This window comes from Nothobranchius furzeri, chromosome 5, assembly GCF_043380555.1.
Source record: "Nothobranchius furzeri strain GRZ-AD chromosome 5, NfurGRZ-RIMD1, whole genome shotgun sequence".
NCBI classification, from domain to species: domain Eukaryota; kingdom Metazoa; phylum Chordata; class Actinopteri; order Cyprinodontiformes; family Nothobranchiidae; genus Nothobranchius; species Nothobranchius furzeri.
The window spans coordinates 81,820,083-81,846,221 of record NC_091745.1 but is presented as its reverse complement, the minus strand read 5'-3'; positions in this window follow the sequence as shown (position 1 = coordinate 81,846,221).

Sequence of the window (26,139 nt, the reverse complement as noted above, 5' to 3'; positions counted from 1 at the left end):
GAGAGTCTCGACTCCAGCACGTTTTTGGTTGTGACTCGTGACGGTCATGACGCAGATGTAGACATGGACGCCAGTGAGCCTACAACATGGAGACCGGATCTCAGCAGCCACTGAATTAAGTTGGGTCTCTTCTCCAGTATCCGTTCGAGAGGAGAACTATGGTGGAAAAACTTAATGTCAAAGAGCTTGGACCAGATCAGCCCGACGTAAAGATAAGCCAGCAGGAGGAGGAGGAGAGAGGTAAACTGTACACACGAGGCTTCTCCCGACATTGGTACACCAGGAAGGCTTGGCTAGCTGGATGCAATCATGCTAATGCGTTATTTTGCTTTCTGTGTTTGTTATTCAAAACGACTGGGATCCACAGAAGGTGGATGTGGAACTTGTGTCTCATTGGGGACTCCATTCATTCTCTGACTGAGGAATGCAGCGCATCAGTGCAGCAGCCAACAAAGAAACGGAGGACGTTTGGACAGGGAGAACAGCAGCTGGGTGCAGAGGTAAGCTGTACATTACATTTCTGTAAACAAGACAATCAGAATCAGAAATCCTTGGTTGTCCCACAAACCGGGACATTTGTTTAATAACATGTTTAATGTGCAATAACTGTAAAAACTAATTTCAACACACATACTTATTATACATATTTAATCATGTAAATGTGTATTTCATGTAAATTTGTACAGACATCAATCTGATTCCATTTTACTTGTTACACTTCTGCTGCAGCAAACACATTTCCCAGCTTTTGGGACAATAAAACATTTCTGGTTCTCAATGAGATGTTTTTACATTTGAAGTAAAAACATCTCATTGAGAACCAGAAATGTTTTATTGTCCCAAAAACTGGGAAATATGACATTTGTAAGAGGATACTGATGACATTATTTCCTATGAAAGTGTTTCCACTTTCCATAAGTCCTAACAGTGTACATTTCTGGCATTTTGTCTAAGTAGTGTTTACTACCATTACTGTAACAGTGACCTGCTCATAATTTTTGGTGTTCTCTCAAATGTTGAAATTAAACAAAATGTTTTTGTTACTTGCCTCTTGCATTGCCTATTTACCATTTATGGTCGTGTTATTTTATGTGCAATTTAATGCAGTATTTTTCAACCTTGGTCGGCAAGGCAGCGTGCCAATAGTCAGACACACCTGGATTAATCAGTTTGTCCAATGATGTAAGACAGGAAATAAAAGAGCTGTGCTTAATTCAGGAAATAGTGAAGTTGTGCACAAAGCTCAGAAAGCACAAGTTTGTTTAAAAATACAAAATAGCACAGCCCCACCAAAAATATTTTTCACCAGCCGCCACTGCCAAGGGGGTCATGGGGATCCGTAGGCGCTTAGCCAGATCCATGTCCATAAAATTGTCAGCGGCCCCCGAGTCCATCAGCACGTGCATCTGGAGTGAGGTCTCACCATGAAGGAAGGTGACATGAAGAAGGAGTCGATTTAAAGAGGCAGGGGCTGAAGGTGACCCAGGCTGAGCGACCCCGATACTCAGTGGGTTCCTTCGTTTCCCAAACGTAATGGACAGTTCAGGCGTCTGTGGTGGTAGGAGCCACAATAGGCAAAGAGAACCTCGCACCACCGTCGCTGTCTCTCCTCTGGAGGAAGGTGGCCTAATTGCATGGGTTCATCAGTAGAAGCAGGTCCGGGAGCAGGCATGGGGGAACGAGGAAGAGGTCCAGGTGCCTTGGATGGGCGAGTGAAGGGCTTGGGCCGAACCAGAACCCGCTGATCGATGCGCAGCGCCAGATCGACCACTTCATCCAGGTTCTGGGGCAGTTCCTTTCCCGCCATCTCGTCACGGATGTAGGCCGCCAGTCCCTCCAAAAAGACGGCTCGAAGGGCAGAGTCATCCCACCGCAGCTTGGCGGAGATGGTGCGGAACTGCGACGCATAATCGCACACCGTGCGCTCCCGCTGGCAGAGCTTTAGGAGTTGTGCTTCTGCTCCCACTTCGCTGCTGGGCGGAACAAAAGTCTTTCTGAGGGCAGGCACAAAAGCAGCATAGTCATTGCAAGCCGGTGACTTGGAATTATAAAGCGCAGCGGCCCACTCAGCAGCGCATCCGGAGAGCAGGGAGGTGAGATGCGCCACCCGAGAGCGCGCAGTGGGGAAGCGTCCTGGCTGCCACTCAAACTGCATGTCAAGGGTGGCTAGCAGACCGTCTGGGCTCCCTGTCTCTCCATTCCACCTCTCCAGGAGACTGAAGTGCGGCCCCTCTGTTGGTTGAGCGAGGGCTTGCTGTTGGAGAGCATGGAGGGCTGTGGATAATTGCAGGATGAGATCGGTCTGGGAATTTTGTTTGGTGTTGAGCCGATCGATCAGGGTGTGGAGCTGAATGAGTTCATTCTCCATTTGCCCTATCTTTCTTTTCATGTGCTCGAACTCTGCTGGATCTACAGACTCAGTCATCCTGTCACGATGGTCGACTGGGTACGGGAGTTGAGCTTGGTAAGGATGTTTGATGTCTGGATTATTTGGTAGAGAACTCTGATCATGGGTTTCAATGAAACGATGACTGAGCGAAGAGCCGGTGCGGCGTCTTCCATATATAGGCTTTGTTTGTGACTGGGAGAATGCCGGGAGTTCCCGCGAGGAGCATGCTGGGAAATGTGGTCCAATATGGAGGCCGGTCAGCTGGGAGAGGCCGGTCCGGGGGCTTGGGTTCTGACAGTGTGTGTGTGTGTGTGTGTGTGTGTGTGTGTGTGTGTCTGAATAAGCGAGCATGCTGAGAGGCATAGACAGATACATTTACATTCAGTTGATTGAGTCCATGATCAAGAATTAATAACATAAATTTTTCCATAACAAACAAGAAGAAGAAGAAGAAAATATAATTTCTATAGCGCCTCTCAAGATAAAAATCACGAGGCGCTTCACAAAAACAAAAAAAATGTTAAAATATAAAAAAGCATTTAGAAAATGTTTATAAATATATTTAAAATGAGCAAAAATAGGCAATTGGGATTTAAAAGAAAAAATGTTAAGAAAGAGAGAGAGTGAACAGGAAAGAGGGAAACCAGTGGATCCTGAGGAAGGTGGAATAGGTGGGGAGAGCAGAATAAAGAGAGAGAGGTGAAGAAGGTCATACAAAAGCCAGCTTGAACAAGTGAGTCTTCAGCTGCTTTTTAAAGGAGACCACTGAGTCCACTGATCTCAGGCTCAGAGGGAGAGAGGTCCAGAGTCTGGGGGCCACAGCAGCAGATGATCTGTCACCTTTGACCTTTAGCCTGGTGCTGCACAACCAGTAGGCTTTGGTCACTGGACCTCAGGGACCTGCTGGGGGTGTAGGGACTAAGAAGATCACCAATGTAAGATGGTGCTTGTCCATGTAAGGCCCTATAGACCAGAACCAGGATCTAGAAATGAACCCTGAAGTTGACTGGCAGCCAGTGAAGCTGGAGGAGAAGCGGGGTGATGTGGGTGTGTTTGGAGGACTTGGTCAGAAGCCGAGCACAGGCGTTCTGAACCACCTGTAGACGGTTCAGGGAGGTTCTGCTCAGACACGTGAAAAGAGAGTTACAGTAGTCTAAGCGTGAGGAGATGAAGGTGTGGAGAACTGTCTCAAGTTCAGAGCGGGACAGAATGGGACTCAGCTTAGCAACGTTCCTGAGATGGAAGAAGGAAGAGCCAACAAGAGAACTGACATGAGAATCCAGGGTGAGAGCTGGGTCAAAGGTCACGCCAAGATTCCTGACAGAAGGTTTGGTGTGAGAAGCAAGCTGACCAAGAGAGTCTCTGACTTTGGGAACCAGCTTGTCTGGGGCACAGAAGTAGAAGGAGCAGGACCTTTAGAGTGAGACGACTTCAGAGGTCAGATCTTTTCCATGACGGGACTTGTGTGTTAGCTGAGCCTTCCCTGTGCAACATTTGATATTTTCATTGGGGTAAATCTGAAATACTAAAATACTTCTAAGGTTTTGTAGTCCTGAAACCAAACATGTCAGGAGGCTTGGGGGCAGCGTTCACTTAGGGATAATGTGTTGGAGAAATGACCCACATTCAGTGGACCACACTAATAAATATTAGCTTTTGCCGACACACACACACACACACACACTGACATCACGCATATGCACAGCCAGACAGCATATGTGCTGTTTCGCCCCGTTAGACACAGCTCCCCTACAGCTACACAATGTAGAGAACATGTCACTGCAGCTGTCATGACATTCAGAGCACAGTTTGATGTTTCAGTAAATAAATGTTCATTTGTGTTTTGCTTTAATCTCATCCAGCTACTGCAATAACTAGCTGTGGTGACACTGCAGATTATAATCTCCCTTGTGTGTGATATTTACCACTGTAGACGAGAACAGTCCTGGTCTCACATCTGGACCTAACAGGAAGCTAAGCTAGCCTGGTTTCTCTGGTTTTACCACTGGGTTAGAGAAGGGAGGACTGGATATTTGTTGTTTGCAATCATGTTCTAACATTTAGACTGCACACACAGCAAAAAGCTACAGTAGAAGCGTCCACAGTTCAGGGAAAAACAGGAAACTAGACATGTTTTTCATCACTAAAGATTGCTGGAGTGGTTGTTTTCTGGTGTGACATTTGCTAGGAAGTAATGCAGCGTGTGGGGGAGGGGGATAAATGACACGCTTTACATTTATACATGATAACCGCTTTGGAGGCAGGAACAACAAAAAAGCTCATTCAAGTACAAATACATACTTTCTTTTTCATGTTTCATGTTTCAACTGCTGCCTACGTGTTACAGTTTAGCTTGTAGGTCAAGAACTGTGCAGCGTACCAAGCTTTTCATCAACAATGACCAGAAGTTCACTTTTAACTACAGACCAAACTTCTTCATACAGGTTAAGCTGACACCGTGGTGCCGATATGAAGAAATGAACTTGCGCCAATATCCTTGGCTAATCCTGCGTATGTCACGAGTCCTCAAGGCTGCAAGACGTTCTTATCTACCCTCTTTGAATAAAGTCTATCTTCCATCCATCCATCCATCCATCCATTTTCACCCGCTTATCCGGAGTCGGGTTGTGGGGGCAGTAGCTTAAATCGAGAGGCCCAGACTTCCCGCTCCCCAGCCACTTGGGCCAGCTCCTCCGGGAAAATCCCAAAGGTGTTCTCAGGCCAGGTGAGAGACATAGTCCCCCCAATGTGTCCTGGGTCTACCTTTAGGCCTCCTCCGGGTTGGACGAGCCCGGAAAACCTCACCAGGGAGGCGTGCAGGAGGCATCCTGACCAGATGCCTGAGCCATCTCAACTGGCTCCTCTTTATCTTCCCTGTCATAAATGACTTAAAACTTTATGTAATCATATTTTGTGGAATGAACAACATGTTTAAATCCAAAGTGCTGAAGAATGTGTCCTATACTTTACATTAATGAATGATGGGCAACATGAATATTTTTCCTGTAATGATTCATTTCAGATCCTAAATTATGCCAAATTAGTATTTGTTGATATTAAGAATTACACCTTTCAGTATATTCACACTAGGGATGAGCGAGTACACCACTATCTGTATCTGTATCTGTTCAACCAACTAAATTATCTGTATCTGTACTCGGAATGGGCGTGGCATAACCCGGAAGTAGGCGTGGTTTAACCGGAAGTGGGTGTGGTTTACATCAATGTATTATTTTAAGTCTGAAATTGATATGGATTGATAGGAAGTTGATATGTGTATTGTTTATTTGAAAACTATTTACAGAGCAGCCTCAGAATTGAGATTAAATATTTTTGATCACAATAGTAAAGGAACTGTTACAGAACAAGTGTTTCAATAAAATCAGAACATTAATATTTAAGTGCATGGATTAATACATCTGAACTCATGCAGTAGGAACTAGGAAATATGAAATGCTAGAACCAGACACAACTTTATACATATTTTTTATTTTAATTTGATTAAACTGATTTTTTTCTTAACGTTCTTGGCATTTTGCCACACAAAGTTAAACAAAACAATGTTGATTAAGGTGTGTGTGTGACTGAGAGAGATAGAGAGGGTGAGAGGGAGAGAGAGGGAGTTAAAAATAATAAAAAACCCGACCGGAGCGGGGGTCGTGAGTTAATGCAGCACGTCAGCTCTGTCTTGTCAAATGCACCATGTACGTTACGAAAAAAGTAACTTTAAATGTTCAACTGAAAAAGAGGCGAGCTGAAGAAAACCTAGGGAAAACTGAAGAAACGTGAGCAACAGTGAAGCAATCACAGCGAGATCCGTTACTGTCTGTGTGTGAGCGTGGATGAGCCGGACGGACTGCGCTCCCGGCCGGCTAGAGAGTTTTGTGTGTAGGGAGGGGCGGGCGCTCTATGTGACTGGCCAATCACAGAGCGTGAAGACAGTCAGTTACCCAATGAGGATTTTCCTTCAGCACGATTACAGATATTGACTCGTTTTACTCGTTTCATGCTCGTATTCGTTAAAAATGCTTTATCCGTACCGGATACGGCTCATCCCTACCAGAGAGATTGATCTGAAGTGGAAGCAGAGGCTATATCAAGTGTAATATGATCTAACAAAAGATTTCTATACTGGTTAATGCAGAGAGTTTCTCTGTTTTTCCAATTCAAGAGGATAGTTTTCTTAGCGATGCATATGGCAGTCAGAACCGCGTGAACCAAAGATGTTTCAATCGGGACATCGTCCAGGTTTCCCAGTAAACAAAGAGAGGGGGAAGTTGGGATATGACATTTCAGACATTTTGACAGATCCTCACATGCTCTACCCCAAAATTCCTGGACAGGTGGACAGGACCACAGTGCATGAATGTAATTGTCAGGAATGTTGTTTGTGCAGTGTGTACAGGTGTCAGACGAAACAAGCCCCGTCCTGAACATCCGATGACCTGTATAGTGTACTCTGTGTAGAATTTTGTACTGAATTAATTGTAAATTGGGGTGTCTGATCATTTTAAAAGTTTTTAAACAAGTTTGGGACCAGAAGTTCTTGTCAAAGCTGACTGATAGATCCACCTCCCATTTTTCAATAGGGATTACTATTTTATCGTCTATTTTGGACAGTGTCTTATAAACTTTAGACAGTAGTTTGGGGGGTTTGAGATTATAAAAGTCTAATACTCTTGGTGGTGTTTGTAATTCTATTTTATCGAGCTTAAAATTTTGTTTGACTACAGATTTAATTTGGTGATATTCTAAAAAGCTATTCTTATCCATTCCAAATTGGGAGACTATTCAATTAAATGGGATGAAGTCCAATCCTTCATATATGTATTCCAGGTATAGGATTCCTTTATTTTTCCAGTCCGGAAGGTTCATCATTTTGTTGTTTTGCAAAATATCAGGATTATTCCAGATAGGTGTGCGTCTGCATGGTACTAGTGAAGACTCGGTCATTTTAAGATACTCCCACCATGCTGTCAGAGAGGTGCTGATACTAATACTTTTGAAGCTTTCAGAATCAGAAGTTTTTATTGCCATATGTGTGCCAAGTCACAACATTAGGAAATTGCTGCGGTATTTTGGTGCAGAAGGTAAGATAGAAAAAAATTTATTAAGAGATAAGCAAATATAAGAACTAATAAAACACTCATGATAAAATTATTAATGTAAAAATTAGCAAGAATTAGAGAAGCAGCTATCTACTCCGTGTAGGTATTTATCTGAGTGTTTGTTGAATGGTTCAAGCAAGGTTTCATGTTTTCTTATGCTTGAGCTAATAAATGGTAAGTCTGAAAGCTCTATCGCATTGCAAAGTGTCTGTTCTATATCTATTTTTATTTATTTATTTATTTTTTTACCGTGTCCTGTCTGGCTGTGAAGCAAGCAGAATTGATGTCTGAATGCTGGTGACAAGCCTTACAGATTTACTCTCAGGTGGAGCATCAAAGCGTCTGCTTTTAATGTCCCGCCTGATACTTAAAACTTTATTGTTATTGTTGTTGAATGCTTTGTAATTCTGACCAGACACGGAGACAGAGGTGAAAGAGAAAGGAAGAGAAAAGGTGGAGAGGGGGGGGGGGGGGGGGTTCCACAAAATAAACAATGAACAAGAGTCTGCTTCTAGACCTGCAGAAAAAGACAAAAAAAAAAAAAAACAAAAGGACACAAAAAAGGGACACAACAACAATACAACAAGATCTACCTATCACTGCATCAACTTGATGAAAAAAAAACAAAAAAAAAATATTTATATATACCGTAAATCCTCTAATACAGGCCCGGGCCTGTATTTGACTCAAGCTCATCAAGCTCCAGGCCTTTATTGGAAGGAGGGCCAGTATTAGAGGCAGGCCTCTATTTCTATTTGAGCAAAATGAACTAATGGTTCGCTGGAGTTTTTGACAATTAAAATTGCACCCACATTTTCAAAGTTAAACACATTTCTTTTAACAACGGTAGTTTCTGCTTCAGCCCTCTCCCCCCTCCCCCTGCACAGCGGCTGCAAACTCACTGATGCGCCTGCTGCTCTAAACATTAAAATAATTATTTCATTTTCTGTTCCTCACTTCTGATTACCTTCAATGGTGTCTGTTTGTTGCAACCAGCAGGTACAAAAACTAACTTGTTTTTATTTGACTATTTTTCTGTCCAGTCTGTTTATTATCTTCCTGCATCTCCTCTCAATCCTAAAGAGAAACTGCTACCTGGGTTCATATATATTCACCTTTTGAGTTACCTTTGAACTACAGTTCTAAAAGAGCTACCGACCGCAAAAACAGTGTAGCGCTCCCTGCTTGGCGGCCGTATCATACAGTCTGAGCAATAAACGCGGAAGTTAGATCCAAACACCAGTTGTGTGGGAGAAGCATCGAAATGAGCTGTTTAATCTGCCCATCATTTGTGTTGAGAGATCGGCAGTGTTTGGATCAACAAAGGGTGACTACTTTGATAGTAGAAACTGTATTTATGGCTTATTTTTGTGCATTTAAACTTCAGCCGCCATTGATAGTTGTTAAAAGTTGTTAAACCTGTGCATATGAAACAAAAAACGCCTTTTGTTATCGATTTATTGTGAAATAACGGAAGTTGTGCTTGCTCCTTTTCCTGTTGGGCGTTTGTGATTTCTGTCCATTTACTGCGGAGGTGCTCCGGCGTCCGGCAAAAATAGGATCGATTCTATTTTTGCTGGACGCCGGAACAGAGGGCGGCGCACGGCACCGCACTGCCGGAGCACGGCCGCAGCAGTGGAATTGCTCTGCTTGACTACAACGGGACCGATTTTGCTCCGGCGTTTGTGTCGGAGCGGAGCGGAGGTAGTGGAATTTGCGTCGGAGGACAAGGTGATGCGCGCAGCGCCCCGCTCCACAGCATGCAGCGAAACCCATCAGGCGCAAATAAAAGACAGAAAACATTAAAGGAAATGAACTGACATGAACGATCGCGTATTAAATTAGTTTTTGAGGTGGCGACACCTGATTGTGGCCGTGCTTAGGAGGCAGATTTACCGACCGCGAAAACAGCGGAGCTCTCCCTGCTTGGCGGCCGTATCAGTGATCTGTGCGTCGGAGGACAAGGTGATGTGCCCCGCTCCACAGCAGCAAAACACATCAGGCGCAAATAAAAGACAGAAAACATTAAAGGAAATGAACCGACATGAACGATCGCGTGTCAGTACCTACGGTGACACAGCGCGTTGCCCCCCTGAGCGCAGGAGCTTGTCACCTGCTGACAGCAGGCTGCTGTCTTTTCCGAGGGCTGCATCTTGCCGGTCATTATCACGTGACAGCGACTAGTCGACGACAGGCATAAAAAGTCACTATAGTGAAGTCGACTAGTTCATACAACCCCTGCTACTGCTCCCCAGAGTGTTCTGCAGCATAATCGGCATGTTCTCTTTGAACTTGATAGTGTAATGACCTGGCTGGGGTTGTAAGCCAGGTGCATTCTGGGTATTGTGTTATATGTTCCTATCGTTTTGCTAGTTCCTATGTGTTGATTTGCGTGTTGTGTGAGTGTTATGTAAGCCACAGGGAAGGTGATGTGTGTTCTGTGGAGTGGGTTGAATTAGCATGGTTAACTGACACCGTGACTCTGTGTGGTAGGAGCATGATAGAGGATCGTGTCTGTAGCGTTACAAACCGTTCAAGAAAGGTCTGCGTGAACCTCTACTGCCTCCTGCTGGTTGATTTGGGAACTATAACCTTGCCGCTGAGATGCTCATATTTGCTTGTTACCACATTCCACCCGGCCACAATAAGAGACCGTCCACTATTCACCTCCGCTGACTCCGACACCGGCCAAAATTGGAGACCCGGCCTTTAATTGAATACCGGCCTGTGTTGGAGGATTTACGGTGTGTGTATATATATATATATATATATATATATATATATATATATATATATATATATATATATATATATATATATAATCAACATTGCTTAACTGAAGAATCACGATAATAAATCACAATGCATTAAGTGCCCACCATAGTTTTAAGACCTGTGTTTAACGTGCCCAAGTCTATACTTATGAGAGCACCATGTGAGCACCTGTGTGTGTACACGCGCTTATTTATTTAAGGTTTCTCTATAGGAGCGTCCAACAGAGAGTGTGAGGGACCACAGATCCGCCCCCCAAAGATGCGCAGGAGACGGGGGGAGCTCCAAGTCCCAGAGATCCAGGCGTTGCCCCAGAATGCAGGAACCCCAAGGAGACTGCAACCAGAAAGGCCCCCGCCCCCCTCGAGAGGCACAGAGGATCGCCCCGGGGGGCCACAACCAGCAGCCGGCAGAGTCCCTGGAGATATCAGCGGCAAGCCCACAGGCCCGCCCGCAGCCTCCCACCCCCTAGCCGGCCGAGCCCGGGACCCAGCGACCCGGGACCCAGGGGCGACCACCCCCGCCGGGGACCCAGCAGAGCCCAGGGACCCAGACCCCACCAGGCAGCCACCGGGATCTATCAGGCAGATGCCAAAATCTTAAACCCCCAGACCCGGTTGCCACGAACACTCAGGCAGACCATGGCACCACACCCCACACCAGGTGTGGCAGGGGGAGGGGGGACAAAGATCTATATCATCAAGAGAAGTTCCAGGAGAGGGGAGGACCCAAAGGCCCCACCTGACATATACAGTCATACACAAACACAGTCACACACTCCCTCCCTCATGCTCACACATGCACAGACAACCCAAGACTTACAAAAATGCACGCCGGACACCCACTCATGCTCCCCATACACACCCTATTCACTCTGGTCCCAGTACTGCTGCACATTGGGTACAACCATCACCGGTTACCAGAGTTTGACCCTTTCTGCTGGGGTGCTGATGAGCAGGCTCCCCCGCCCAACGCTGAGCACAGCAACCCACCACCCCAGACCCCAACCAGACGGCCAGATCTCCCTCCTAGCCTCCAGCCCCAGGAAGCCTAGCAACAACAGAGGTGGCTAAGACCCCTAGTCTCCCTCCACCTGCTCCAATATAGTGTTGTGTGATCATGAGGTGTATTCCATGGCTGTGGTGAGTGGGCAGTGCGGGCATCATCCGGCATATGCCAGCTGATGCCACCGCACCACCCCACTTACACCCTCAGCCATCAGTGTCTAAGTGCGGTTTAAAATTGGAAGTGGGCACCGGCACTCGGGAGGAGGCTGAAATATCCCCCTGCCAAATGCCGTTGAATGTGCTCACTCCCAAGGTCCTAAGTGTGTGTTTGTGTGGAATGTCGTCAGTGGAAGTGTATAAGGTGCAAATAAAATTGGGGGGCAGGTTGCCACAGGAATGCTGAAATGGGGTCCATACCCGCACTCCCTGACTTGCCCACCCCCCAAGGTCCTATGAGTATGTTTGTGTGATGATGTGAGGGAGCAGGAGGAGAGAAATATGCGGGGATGGGGAGGAATGGCTGGTTGGGCTTAGCCCTCCAGGGAGCCAGCTCCCCTACTGGCCCCAATAGGCACCTCTGTTGTCAAACTGCCACCCAGGGCATGGAGACCCCAGCCCATCCTGCCAGGGCCCAAAGCAGCAGCATTACAGAGCCTCACGGAGTCCGAGGGCATCAACCCAGCCCCATCCCAGCAGAATATCTATGCCCACCCCTGCATTTGCACAACTTCCAGAATATATAAGACATGGGACATCCAGGTAAGGTTTGGTCCTCCCCGTCCTGGACCTCCCCCTCCCCTGTGATGGAACGGCAGAGGAGCCAAGATCTACCTGATGCCCCCGAACCCGGGCCAGGCACTGCTGAGTGTTCCTGCCTTCCTCCCGGCAGCATACATGTCAGGACCCGACCCCAAGGCCCCGCCCAGATCCCTACACGGGGCCGGCCACCCCCAAACCCCGAGCCCCCAGGCCCCCACCCAGACCCGCCCAGGGGTATTGCAGCCGCCAGGCAGTGACCCATGGCCGCCACCAAGATCCCCAAGGGGCCCCACTCACAACCGCCAGCAGTCCACCCCCCGAGGCAACCCAAGCACCTCCAGAGGGGGGCAACAGCCCCCCAGTCCCAGACACCCCCAGTGAACCCACCTCCAGGGAACATCCGGATACTCCAAACTCAGACCCCACACCCCCCCACCCACACCATCCCGCAGGACAACATCAATGGCCCCCCACCCTCGCTATGTGATGGAACCGATCAAAGGAGCCCTGAGAGATTCATCTGAAGTGGAAGCAGAGGCTATATCAAGTGTAATATGATCTAACAAAAGATTTCTATACTGGTTGATGCAGAGACTTTCTCTATTTTTCCAATTCAAGAGGATAGTTTTCTTAGCGATGCATATGGCAGTCAGAACCACGTGAACCAAAGATGTTGCAATCGGGACATCGTCCAGCTTCCCCAGTAAACAAAGAGAGAGGGAAGTTGGGATATGACATTTCAGACATTTTGACAGATCCTCACATACTCTACCCCAAAATTCCTGGACAGGTGGGTAGGACCACAGTGCATGAATGTAATTGTCAGAAATGTTGTTTGTGCAGTGTGTACAGGTGTCAGACGACACAAACACCATCTTGAACATCCGATGACCTGTATAGTGTACTCTGTGTAGAATTTTGAACTGAATTAATTGTAAATTGGGGTGTCTGATCATTTAAAAAGTTTTTAAACAAGTTTGGGACCAGAAGTCCTGGTCAAAGCTAACTGATAGATCCACCTCCCATTTTTCAATAGGGATTGCAATTTTATCGTCTATTTTGGACAGTGTCTTATATACTTTAGACAGTAGTTTGGGGGGTTTGAGATTATAGAAGTCTAATACCCTTGGTGGTGTTTGTAATTCTATTTTATTGAGCTTAAATTTTTGTTTGACTACAGATTTAATTTGGTGATATTCTAAAAAGCTATTCTTATCCATTCCAAATTGGGAGACTATTTGATTAAATGGGATGAAGTCCAATCCTTCATATATGTGTTCCAGGTATAGGATTCCTTTATTTTTCCAGTCCGGAAGGTTCATCATTTTGTTGTTTTGCAAAATATCGGGATTATTCCAGATAGGTGTGCGTCTGCATGGTACTAGTGAAGACTCTGTCATTTTAAGATACTCCCACCATGCTGTCAGAGAGGTGCTGATACTAATACTTTTGAAGCCATCATGTTTTCTTATGCTTAAGCTAATAAATGGTAAGTCTGAAAGCTCTATCGTATTGCAAAGTGTCTGTTCTATATCTAACCAGGACTCATCTAGTGGGTTATCTTGCAACCATCTTGGTATATATTGCAGCCTGTTGGCTAAGAAATAATAATAAAAGTTGGGTAAATCCAGTCCTCCTCTGTCTTTGGTCTTCTGAAGTGTTTTTAAGCTAATTCGTGGAGGCTTATCCTGCCAAAGGAATTTAGTAATTGAGGAGTCCAGAGATCTAAACCAGTCAGCTGGAGGTTTGTTTGGGATCATCGAGAATAAGTAATTTATTCTAGGTAAGACAATCATTTTAATTGTAGCAACTCTCCCCATGAGTGATATTGGTAAGGATTTCCATCTTGCAAGATCATCTTCCACTTTCCTTAAAAGTGGGATGTAATTCAGTTTGGTTAGATCTGCTAACTTGGGAGAGATATTAATTCCCAGGTATGTGATATTCCCTGACTCCAATTGTGTGTTAAGCAAATTGACAAATGAGAAATTAATTGGTAGAACTGTGTATTTTAACCAGTTTATAGAGTAATCTGAAACTCTGGAAAAAGAGTTTATCAGTTCTATTGCTTGGTAGAGAGAGGATTGAGAATTGTGGAGAAACAGTAAAACATCATCTGCATAAAGACTGATCTTATGTACTATTTTCTTACACTTTATCCCTTTAATATCTGTTGTTTGCCTAATTGCTGCTGCTAGTGGTTCAATAAAGATAGCAAATAGTGAGGGGGAGAGTGGGCATCCCTGCCTGGTCCCCCTCTGAAGACAGAAGCTAGCTGATATCTGGTCGTTCGTCCTGACACGTGCTGTTGGTGAACTGTATAATGTTTGTAGCCAGTTTATGAAGAAGTTCCCAAAACCAAATTTATGTAAAGTTGCAAATAAGAACTTCCAGTTAACTCTATCAAAAGCTTTTTCTGCATCTAGAGATAATATACTAGTTTCTATGTTTCTACTGTAAGAGAAATCTATCAAATTAAGTAATCTACGTGAATTTGTGGGTGATTGTCTACCCTTAATGAAACCAGTTTGGTCAGGGTGAATTATGAAGGGGGTTACCTTCTCTAATCTTTTGGCCAGGGCTTTACAAATTATTTTGAGATCAACATTAATAAGAGAAATTGGGCGATAGCTGGTAGGAAATGCCAGGTCTTTGCCTGGTTTTAACAAGAGACTAATATTGGCTGAATTCATGTTTGGCTGTAATCTGCCGCTCTCTTCGATTTCCCTCACCATTCTGAAAAATATTGGAGCCAGAATGATCCAGAATTCTTTGTAGAATTCTACTGGGAACCCGTCTGGACCTGGAGCTTTCCTATTCGTCATGGATTTAAGGGCTTCCTGGTGCTCCACTGATGTTAGTGGCGAGTCCAGGACTGTAACTTGGCTGTCTGATAATTTAGGAAGTGTTATCCTGTCAAGGAACTCATTGATCTCGTTATCTGATGGGTTTATCTGTGGTGAGTACAAAGTTTGGTAAAAGTCTCTGAAGGTGGTGTTTATTCTTTCAGGGTCATTAACTATATTCCCGGTTGAGTCTTTAACAGCAGATATGGTAGTTTTCTCTTTATTTATTTTTAATTGGCTAGCTAAGAATTTACCTGATTTATTACTATGTTCAAAGTTTTCTATTCGTAGTCTTTGTGCTAAAAACTGTGTCTTTTTGTCAATAATTCCATGAAGTTCTAATTTAGCTTTACGTAATTTGCTCATTAACTCTTCTTCTGTGGACGCCTCCAAAGACTTGATGATTTCTTCTAACTCCTGAATACGTTTGTTTTCCGTTTTTTTCTTATGTGATGAGAAAGAGATTATTTTACCTCTCATCACTGCCTTTCCTGCCTCCCAAAGAATAGATGCTGATGTTCCAGGCAGGTCATTATGTTCTAAATGTAAAGCCCACTCCTTTTTAAAAAATTCTATAAAACCTTCATCTTTAAGCATTGATTTATTAAACCTCCAGTTTTCGCTTGGTGGGATTATCTCCTTAGTTACTAGAGTTAAAGAAACCGGAGCATGGTCGCTGACAACTATGGGGTGTATCTCAGTGTCTGAAATGTCAGCCAACAATGAGCTGCTGACTAGAAAATAATCCAAACGTGAGTGAGAGTGATGGACGTGCGAAAAAAAAGTATACTCTCTACGGTTAGGATGAAGAGATCGCCATGCATCACAAAGCCCATAATCACTCATGTACTGTTTAACTATGTTAGTGGATTGCCAATTGCGCTGAGTCCCAGCTGTACTGAGCCAGTCTGTTAAGGAATTCATCCAAAAATTAAAATCACCTCCAAGTATAAGTGGACAGTCCAAGTGTTCGGAGAGTACAGAGAAAAACTTATGAAAGAATGGAGGGTCATCAATATTTGGACAGTATATGCTGACGATACATAAGCGTTGGTTCTGTACAGATAATTTTAACATTATAAATCTACCCTCTGGATCTGAGACAGTGTTCAATACTGTGAAATTGATGTTTTTGTGTATTAAAATAGCTACACCTCTTTGCCTACTGTTATAGCAGGCAGAGAACATGCTGGGAAACTCAGGTGTTTTAAGTTCATCTGCAGATGTGGCAGATCTATGAGTCTCTTGTAATAATATTACGTCTGCTTGCACTCTCTTTAGCTGATCAAAAATCTTTAATCTTTTCTCTCTAGAGCCAGCTCCATGTACGTTCCATGAGACAAATCTTAGTGCACCCATAGATGTGTGTGTGAGTAGCTAAAATATGACGCCTTCATGTGAATAAGAAGGAATAAGTATATAAATGTATAAATAGTATGTTAATAAATAACAAAAAAGTAAATAATAATAATAATAATAATAATAAAGATCCAACAGTGTTTGTGGTTGTATTATTTGACGCATAAATTATGATATTGTGCTGTGAATTTAATATATGTGTGTGTGTGCGTGTGTGTCCGTGTGTGTGTGTGTGTGCGTGTGTGTGTCGAGTCTGACGCAGTGTTGGAAAGTTGTGTGGTTGTGCCATACAGGTGTAAAGGTACAGAAGCAGGTAAAAAGGAAGGGAAGGTACAGATACAGGTTAAAAAAGAAGTAAGAACTAAAAAGAAAAGGTGATAGGGGTGTGGGGTGGTGATGAACAGGTGATCTTATCATCTACAAAACGGATTTAGCAGCTGTTTAATCCTGACGTGATCAAACCCAGTGAATCCTGATAAGAATAGTAAATGTCTGACCTGATGTTGGGCTAATACAGCCAGTCAGTCACTCCTCGCTCCTTGTAAAGTTTATTGTCCACATAAAGCTTATCCACCGAGATGACAGCCCTCGTCCCATCCTGGATAAACTTTTTACGCAGCGGAAAGAGGACCCGGCGACGATCCAGAATCTCCTTCGGGAACTGATCATTCACGCTGAAATCTTTTCCTTTGAGCTCTCTTCCGTGACTTTTAACAAGATCCTTCTGCTTAAAATGTTCAAATTTAGCCACGATGGGACGAGGTCTTCTGCTGTCCACTCGTCTAGCTCCAAGGCGATGTACCCGGTGAAATGTGATGTTTTTAACTTTTTCTTCGGTATCTTCATTTCTGTCTGAAGAAAGTTCTTTATTGTTTGCTCGCATTTCTCCGCCCCACCCGTCTGCTCCAGCAGACCTGCGAACACCAAATTATCCCTCATGCTGCGGGCCTGAAGGTCCAAAACCGTCTCCTTCAGAGTTTTGTTGTCCAGGGTGATCCGCGTCATTTCCTCTTCCAGGGAAGAGACGGACTTCCGCAGAGACGCGTTCTCAGCAGCGAGCCGCTCAACCTGTTCCTGGCTGAACTCCAGAGATGTTCGGAGGTTCTGAAACTCCTGGTGAAGAACCTCAAGCAGATGAAGACGCCCCTCAAATCCCAGAAGCCGTTTATCAATAGAATCTAATAATTCTAATACGTCTTTCCGGGGAGATGAGGCCTCAGGCGAGTCCTGAGGACGGCTCCTCTTGGTCCCAGCAGGTGTTTCAGCCTCAGCTGCTGATTTCTTCGGACCCATGACGAATAACTCGAAAACTTCGTCAATATAATTTAGTAAACTTTCTGAATTCTCTTCACTTACCTCCAGATTGAGTGAGTTATACTTACCAGATTATTTTTTGCGTTGTCAGTAAATAAATTAGGCGAAAATGTGTCTTAATTGTTTGTGGATGTTTGTTAACGAGCTGCCATCAGCTTCAAACGCTGCCGTGTATCCGGTGATCGGCCGTCAGCGCATGCTCACCTCCTCCGTCCTGCTTCAACACCGTCTGTTCTATATCTAACCAGGACTCGTCTAATGGGTTATCTTGCAACCATCTTGGTATATATTGCAGCCTGTTGGCTAAGAAATAATAATAAAAGTTGGGTAAATCCAGTCCTCCTCTGTCTTTGGTCTTCTGAAGCGTTTTTAAGCTAATTCGTGGAGGTTCATCCTGCCAAAGGAATTTAGTAATTGAGGAGTCCAGAGATCGGGAGAGTGGGCATCCCTGCCTGGTCCCCCTCTGAAGACAGAAGCTAGCTGATATTTGGTTGAGCTACCTAAATCTGTGAGGGCTTCCACTTCAGTGGCAGTTCTTAAAGTTAGGCTGAAGATGTTTTTAAGTCTTGTTAAAGACTTGGCCTTTCCTTCCCACCATTAGAATTCTAAATTCCTAAATTTAGTGTGTACTAATTTATTAATTTACTTTATTCTGTTTTATACAACTTTTTATTGTGTGCTAATATCTTTTAATCCTTGTACTGCACTTTGGTGTTACTTCTGTACCCGTAAAGCACTATATAAATAAAGAGTTGAGTTGAGATGCACCTACACACACACACACACACACACACACACACACACACACACACACACACACACACACACACACACACACACCCACACACACCCACACTCACACAAACACACACACACACACACACACATGTACACACATGCACCTACGCGCACACACACACACACACACACACACACACACACATGTACACACATGCACCCCCCCCCCCACACACACACGCACACACACACACACATGTACACACATGCACCTACACACACACACACACACACACGTACACACACACACACACACACACACACGTACACACACACACACACACACACACACACACACACACATGCACCTACACACACACACGTACACACACACACACACACACACACACACGTACACACACACACACACACACACACACACACACACACACACACACACACACACGTACACACACACACACACACACACACACACACACACACACACATACATGCACCTACACACACACACGTACACACACACACACACACACACACACACACACACACACACACACACACACACACATGCACCTACACACACACACGTACACACACACACACACACACACACACACACACAATCTGACTTGTAGGAAGTAACAGCCTGATTTGGACAGCTGGAGTTTGTGTTTATATCAAAGGTAGAGATGATGTCACGGGAAAAGAAAAAACAACAAAAGCAGAAAGTCAACAGTAGAAAGCTCCTCAGACTTGAGCCAACTGTTTAGTTAATCTCTTGTCAGCTTGAAGATCCTCCTGCAGCACTAAATCTGCACCTGCTGTCTAGAACTAAGATGGGTTTATTCTCATTATTTGACCATGCCCATAACGGAGGACAGACCGGCAGGTTTGCTATGGGTCATCCCATAAAAATGGTTGGATTGTAATGATTCCGATTTCTGGGTAAATGGTATATTTTTCCCTCTACGAATACATTTCCGCTCTCTTCAGATTCAGAACAGACGTAACGGAGAAGAAAACATACTTACTAGTATGACCTTGTGCCATTACTTGAGTGTTTGATGTTTATCAGTAAAGGATGTATTTTATTGTCAATTTCCAGTGACTCATCTTTAGTGGTTTACGATACTCAAAAGACTACGATAGATCGTTGGGCTATATTCATTGTTTGTTTTTCCTTTAATTGATACCTAATATTTTTTGGTTAAAATTTGACCAAAGTTCTTTATTAATGTATAATAGACTTCTTTTTTTATATTATTAGTTTCAGTTTTGATTTTCACAAGCAACCTGTGGTAAAGCAGTATACGGTTTATAAAAATAAAAAACATACGAGCTCAGCTCCATCTGAATCATATTTGGTGTCACAGTAATAATATGAGTGTAGCGATCTCAGCTACTAACGGGGCACGCGTGCACAAACACACACTCACACCAGCAGTCTAGTCTCCACCCTAACCCGAGCCACATACCCCCACGGCCCGACTTAGGCCAGGGCAACTCCAGGTCAGACCCCCTAAGGCGAAGAAGAAGTCAGCCACAGTCATCCGGGACCCTGGCCTGCGGATCACCAGAAAATTGAATGGCTGAAGTGACACACACTAACGAGTGATGTGGGCCTTGGTATCCTTCATCCGGTGGAGCCATTGCAGCGACACATGGTCCGAACAGAGGGTGAAGGGCCTACCCAGGAGGTAGAACCGCAGGGCCCACCTGATGGCCAGACACTCTCTCAATGGTGCTGTACCGCGACTCCCTCTTGGACAGCTTGCGGTTGAAGTACAGCACCTGGCGGTCAGCCCCCTGAGCCTGCTGGGACAACAAGGCCCCCCACTCCCCTGTTTGAGGCATCCGTCTGCAGGGCAAAAGGGAGAGAAAAGTCAGGTGTGAACAACAGTAGTGCAGAACAGAGGGTTTGCTTAATGTGGTCGCTTGACTCTTCTATCACCCCCATCTCTAGCATGGCCCACAGTTTGTTTTCCCAAGTGACACCGGCTCTTAGGAGGCTGAGGTGGTAAATCTGTGTGGCACTCAACTCAACTTTATTTGTAAATCGCACCATACAGGCAAAAAGATGCCTCCAAGGCGCTACACTGATCAAGTAAAAAACATACAACATTAAGTCCAGAAAATAAAAACATTGTATCACAAGATACTGTCACAATCTGCTCCTCCCTCCCTCTGACTGTGACTCTCCCCGCCTCCTGATTAGTTTTATTGGTCTCACCTGCCCCTTGTTAACCTGCCCATGTGTTCCTGATTTTCCCCTGTGTACTTATACCTCCCGTCTTGTATGTGTCAGTGTCGGATCATTGTTGTTTGTCGTGTTCTTGTTGTTTCCTGCCATATCCTGCTATTAAATCCATTTTATGTTATCCGTGCCTGCATTCCTGCCTCCTGGTCAGCTTCACCAAACATGGTCCATCGCCACCCACACCACATCATGACAGATACAGATAAAAAATACAGTGAGTACACAGATTGCTATAAGTAAAACAATAAAACTAGTTAGAAAGGTTCAAAGACAGATCATAAAAGTAGGTTTTTAGCCTTGCCTTAAAAACTGCAACAGAGGTGGAGGTCCTTATGCTGAGAGGAAGCTCGTTCCAAAGCTTAGGACTTGCCACAGCAAAGGCCCTATCACCACCCGTCTTTAGGCGCGTTCTTGGGACCGAGAGGAGAATGAGGTTCTCCGAGCGGAGTGACCGTGCCGGGGTGTACGGTTGAAGCAGTGACACCAAGTAAGGAGGGGCCAAATCATTTAACATTTTAAAAACCAATAAGAATATTTTAAAACAAATCCTTACATCAATGGGCAGCCAATGAAGCGCAGCCAGGACAGGAGTAACGTGGTCATACTTGCGCCTGCCCTCTAAAAATCTGGCAGCAGCATTCTGCACCATTTGCAACCTGGCTATTGAGCCCTTGCTCACACAGAATAAAACAGAGTTGCAGTAGTCCAATCGCACCGTAATAAAAGCATGGACTACCGTCTCAAGATCATGACGTGACAAAAATGGTTTGATCTTTGCCAGCCGACGAAGGTGGAAAAAGGAGGAGATCACTCCATTGATGTGGGTATCAAAACTAAGGGCGCTATCCAGTTTAACACCAAGATTAGTCACCGATGTAGTCAGCTGGCCATTAAATGACCCACAGTCAGTTAGGGAAGAGTCACAATGTCTGCTTGGAGCAAACAATACAGCCTCTGTTTTGTGATCATTTAGGCTCAGAAAGGTTTCACTCATCCACGTCTTGATCTCCCTCAAACAGTTTGTAAGAATAGAAATAGAGAGACCACTTGATGTGTTCAGAGGCAGGTACAGCTGACAATCGTCAGCATAAAGGTGGAATTGAACTCCAAGCTCACGACAGATGTCACCTAAGGGCAGAATGTAAACAGAAAACAACAGAGGTCCCAATATCGAGCCCTGTGGTACCCCCCAGCGTAGATCAGAGTACTCTGAGGAATAACTTCCCATCCTAACACACATTTTTCTGTTTGTCAGGTATGATCTAAATCATTCCAGGGCTAACCCTGAAATCCCGACAAAATGATGTAGACGGTGAAGCAGCACTTCATGATCTATCGTGTAAAAGGCAGCCGTGAGGTCCAGCAGAGGTAACAACACTGGATTACCGCCGTCAGTCGCTAGATAAATGTCATTGAGCACTCGGACCAGTGTAGTCTCCGTGCTGTGTAGAGCTCTGAAGCCAGACTGGAAAGTCTCAAAAATGGCATTTTCATCTATAAAATCCAAGAGCTGGTGGTAAACACATTTCTCTAGTACCTTACTTAAGAATGGATGTTTCGAAATGGGCCTGTAGTTTGCAGCCAGCAAAGCATCCAGTCCAGGCTTTTTGAGCAAAGGTTGAATAACCGCCTTTTTGAAATCGTCAGGGACTGTACCAGAACTGAGACTCATGTTAATTATGTGCAATATTAAAGGGGCGACTACTGGAAAGACTTCTTTAAGGAGGTGCGTTGGCATCACCTCATCCGGCGAGCCACTCGGCTTAGCCTTCCCAGCGATCTTGATCAGATCATCTAGAATAATTTGTTGAAATTCTACCAAACCTCTGATGCCAGTAACAGAACCGCTACATACCGGTGCCCTAGACATGGTAGCCCGGAGCGCAGAAACTTTCCCAATAAAAAAGTCACGGAACTCATCACACATTTTAGCTGAAGCCTGCACCTCATGATGATCATTTAGCTTCAGAACTGAGTTAATTGCTGTATAAAGTACTCTGGGGTTGTTTGAGTTTAAAGAAAAGAGATTGGAATAATATGCAAATTTTGCAGATCTAACTGCCTCTTGGTGTGATTTCCAACTGTCACGTAGAGCAATTAGGGAAACATGCAGATTATCCTTCTTCCACACTCTCTCGTATCTTCTACATGTCCTTCTTGCGGCATGAGTAGCGTCCATTGACCATAAATTTACCATACGCTTTCCCCTCCTGGGCCTTAACGGCGCATCAGTATTAAGGATAGCCTCACAGGTGTCATTAAAACAAGTAAGCAATCCATCCAGTGAGGACTTGTCTGATAAATCAAAGAAGGCTTGTTCAAACAGCGAAGTGAAATGAGTTGCAGTGTCAGAGTTGACATGACGACTATACCTACTGGGGACAACAGGTGCCAGCAAATTGCTATGCAGAGTAGTCTAAAATAATATCAGATTATGGTCTGGAAAAAAAACTGCATCCTTAATAGTCAGATTATCTACTGAACACCCCAGTGAACACCTCCCCTGGCGGGCCGTACCACCTTGTAGTCCACGTCTCTCACTTGCCGTGTGACCACAAAGAGTCCTTGCCACCTGGTGAGTAGCTTAGAGCTGGAGGAAGAGAGCAATACAAGTGCCTTCTCTCCCGGCATGAATTGATGTAGCTGGGCCCTCCTGTCATATGTCAATTGCTGATGTTCTTGGGCCTGGAGCAAATGTTCCCGTGACAGTGTTCCAAGGGGTTGGAGCTTTGCGCTCAGGTCCAACATGTACTGTATCTCATTTTTGCTTGGTTTTCTTTAATAAGGTTCAGAACTCCTCTGGGTGTCCTGCATTTATACACCAAACCAGTTCAGCTCTCCGTTGTGATAGCCTCCTCACTCTGGCTCCATGTAACACGTCTCGTCTCCTTCTCGGTTCCTTCCTTCCTCCCAGAGAGCCTCCTCCCGAGTCTCCACCTATATTTGTAAACAGCTGATTGATTAGAGTTGCCCATCAGCTGTATCCAGACGTCTGCTCCTCTCTCTCCCTCACAGACGCAGCGGACCTGGCTTGCCACCACAATGAGCTTACAGTGTAGTCGGAGACAGTGGGGGTCCACATAGTTCAAATACAGTTCTCACACCTTAAAGAATTGGTCTGTTTTCAAGTGTAATATACCTGTAAGTTATTCCAACAGCACTAGACCAAACCCTTTGACAGCCTTTAATGGTACTTATTCATTAATCCACATCTATCAAATATTCTGGGAATACAATACTATCTTTTATTATAGTTGTGTCTTTTCTGTCTTCTCCATCCCCAGTGAGTCATGGTGGATGGCTGCTTATACTGAGCCAGGATCCTCTGCAGGGTTCATCCTGTTAAAAGGGAGTTTTCCTCTCCACTGTCGCTGTATGCTTGCTTAGTATGAGGATTGCTGTAAAGATTCTGACACTAGTCAGTGACTCGATGCAACCTGTTGGTTCCTTATATAGGGAACTTTTTACTGGTTGGCTTAATGAACTGACCTGTATTGGAATGTTTATTATGTGAAGTGCCTTGAGAAGACTCTTGTCGTGATTTGGTGCTATATAAATACATTGACTTGAATTGAATTGAATTGCATTGGGTACTGAGCGCCGGTCTGGAGGCCCAGGATGAGAGACACAAAGTCCATCTCCAATGGACCCTATGTCCAATGTTTCCAATAACATATCAGACCAGTAGCTTTGCAAGTTCACACTTGGCCAAAAACAACGAGTTAAAGATGTAGTGCATACGTCTGAATGATTAAATAACTTTAAATTTGACCCTTTGACCCTGTTCTATGAGAAAAAGTAAGTAATCTTGATTGCGCCTTGTGATTTTTATCTTGAGAGCCGCTATAGAAAAGATATTTTCTTCTTCTTCTTTTATTTTTCTCCTAAGTCCCTCCTCTGGCCCCTGCAGCTAAACGAATCATTTCTGCGAGCCTACTGCATTTACCAATAGTGTAGCATCCCCGGTTGAAAAGATGGTGTCTCAAACTGATGGTTCACAATCCTTTTATTAAATAGCCGTGCATGTGAACACACCGTAAGAGCTACAACATACAGGATAAAAGACTATTAGTAAATCAAACAGTGTGTTACCTTTGAAACGTGAGGAAGTATGGGCTTTCTGTGCCAAAGGTCATATTTGCCCGGCTGGGTCAGAGCTGGGTCACGCAGCACTTTCACCCACAGATTAAGACCTGAGCCGACAGCAAGTCTGAAAGAAGCCACAACATCTAACACCTGCAGCTCCAGAAGAAGGACTTCAACCCACACTCTAGTCATAATAAAACAGTCTTAAACTTTCTTCTTTATTAATGTTAAATAATCATTTTATCACTTTGCTCATTATAAATGTATTTTCATCAAATGAATGATCATTATGCTTTTTGGTAATCATAATGAACTATAATGAATCAGTACTTAATTAAATAATGTTTTTGAAGATGTTTAGCAACGACCTTCACACTCGCTCACACAGGTCCCACTTCACAGTAACTCAAAACACGTTTGCTCTGACGCACAACAACTTTGCTTTGGGAAGAGAAGTGGCTTTGTTAAGAGTCAGAACGAGATTGAGAACGAAAGAGAGCGGAAGTGCGGTACAAACGCCACGGGGAATGGAGCCCTGCCGGCTCTTTTCTCCCACCACGCTATTTCTGTCAAGCCAGACAGGATAGCTGAAATGCAACCAGCTAACGCAGACTCGTCCCAGAGTCTTTTGGTTTCTGAGTTAATTTAAACTTGAGAAAGCGCATCTGCCGAAACGCTCCAGAAACGTGTACCGAGGTCAACTCTGGACTGGACCGTCAGCACACCTTCGTCTTCTCTGCCAGCCAAGGTGTCACCTGGATATAGCATCCTCCGAGGTCCGGATCTGAAAGGGGGTCCTAAGTACGGTGAGGCAGAACACGATAGATAGCATCTGATGCTGTTTTTCTAATAAGAACTAAAGTTTAATGGCAAAACATCATTTTTCACTCAGATTCACCTTTTCTCTCCCTGAAGCAATCTCACACCTGCATGCACGCATTCATAATGACATCATCCTCAATCTTAGCACAAGGTCTATTTGTGCAAGCTTAAAATATCAACTGTTAAAGATTGTCCAACAAGGTTGCCAATGTTGATTGTTTTTCCTATGATTGTCATTTCAAATCGTTAGTTTAAATTGAAGAATTAAAACTCTTAAATTTTAAACTTGTCTCTTCATTGAACTGAAACACAGACAACCGGATATGATCGTCAGTTTATCGATGAAAACAACCTTTGAGTCTTCTTATCTCTATAACATTTGGTTATTAATCTGTAAAAATTAATATTCCAGATTATTATGTAGAATGGTTTCTTTCATAAAAGAGCCAACAACCATTACGCTACACCTTTAACCCTTTTGACTTATTTATTAATCACAAATTAATTCTCTTTACCTTTCATAACAAATAACACTGAAACTTGTCAATTATTGCATATAACAGTGAAATCGTTGCATCGCTGCCTAGACATGACAAGATACGTTAGCACCCTCTAGTGGGTAAAAAAAACTTAGCCTTTATGCTTAGCAGCGGTCAGCAGC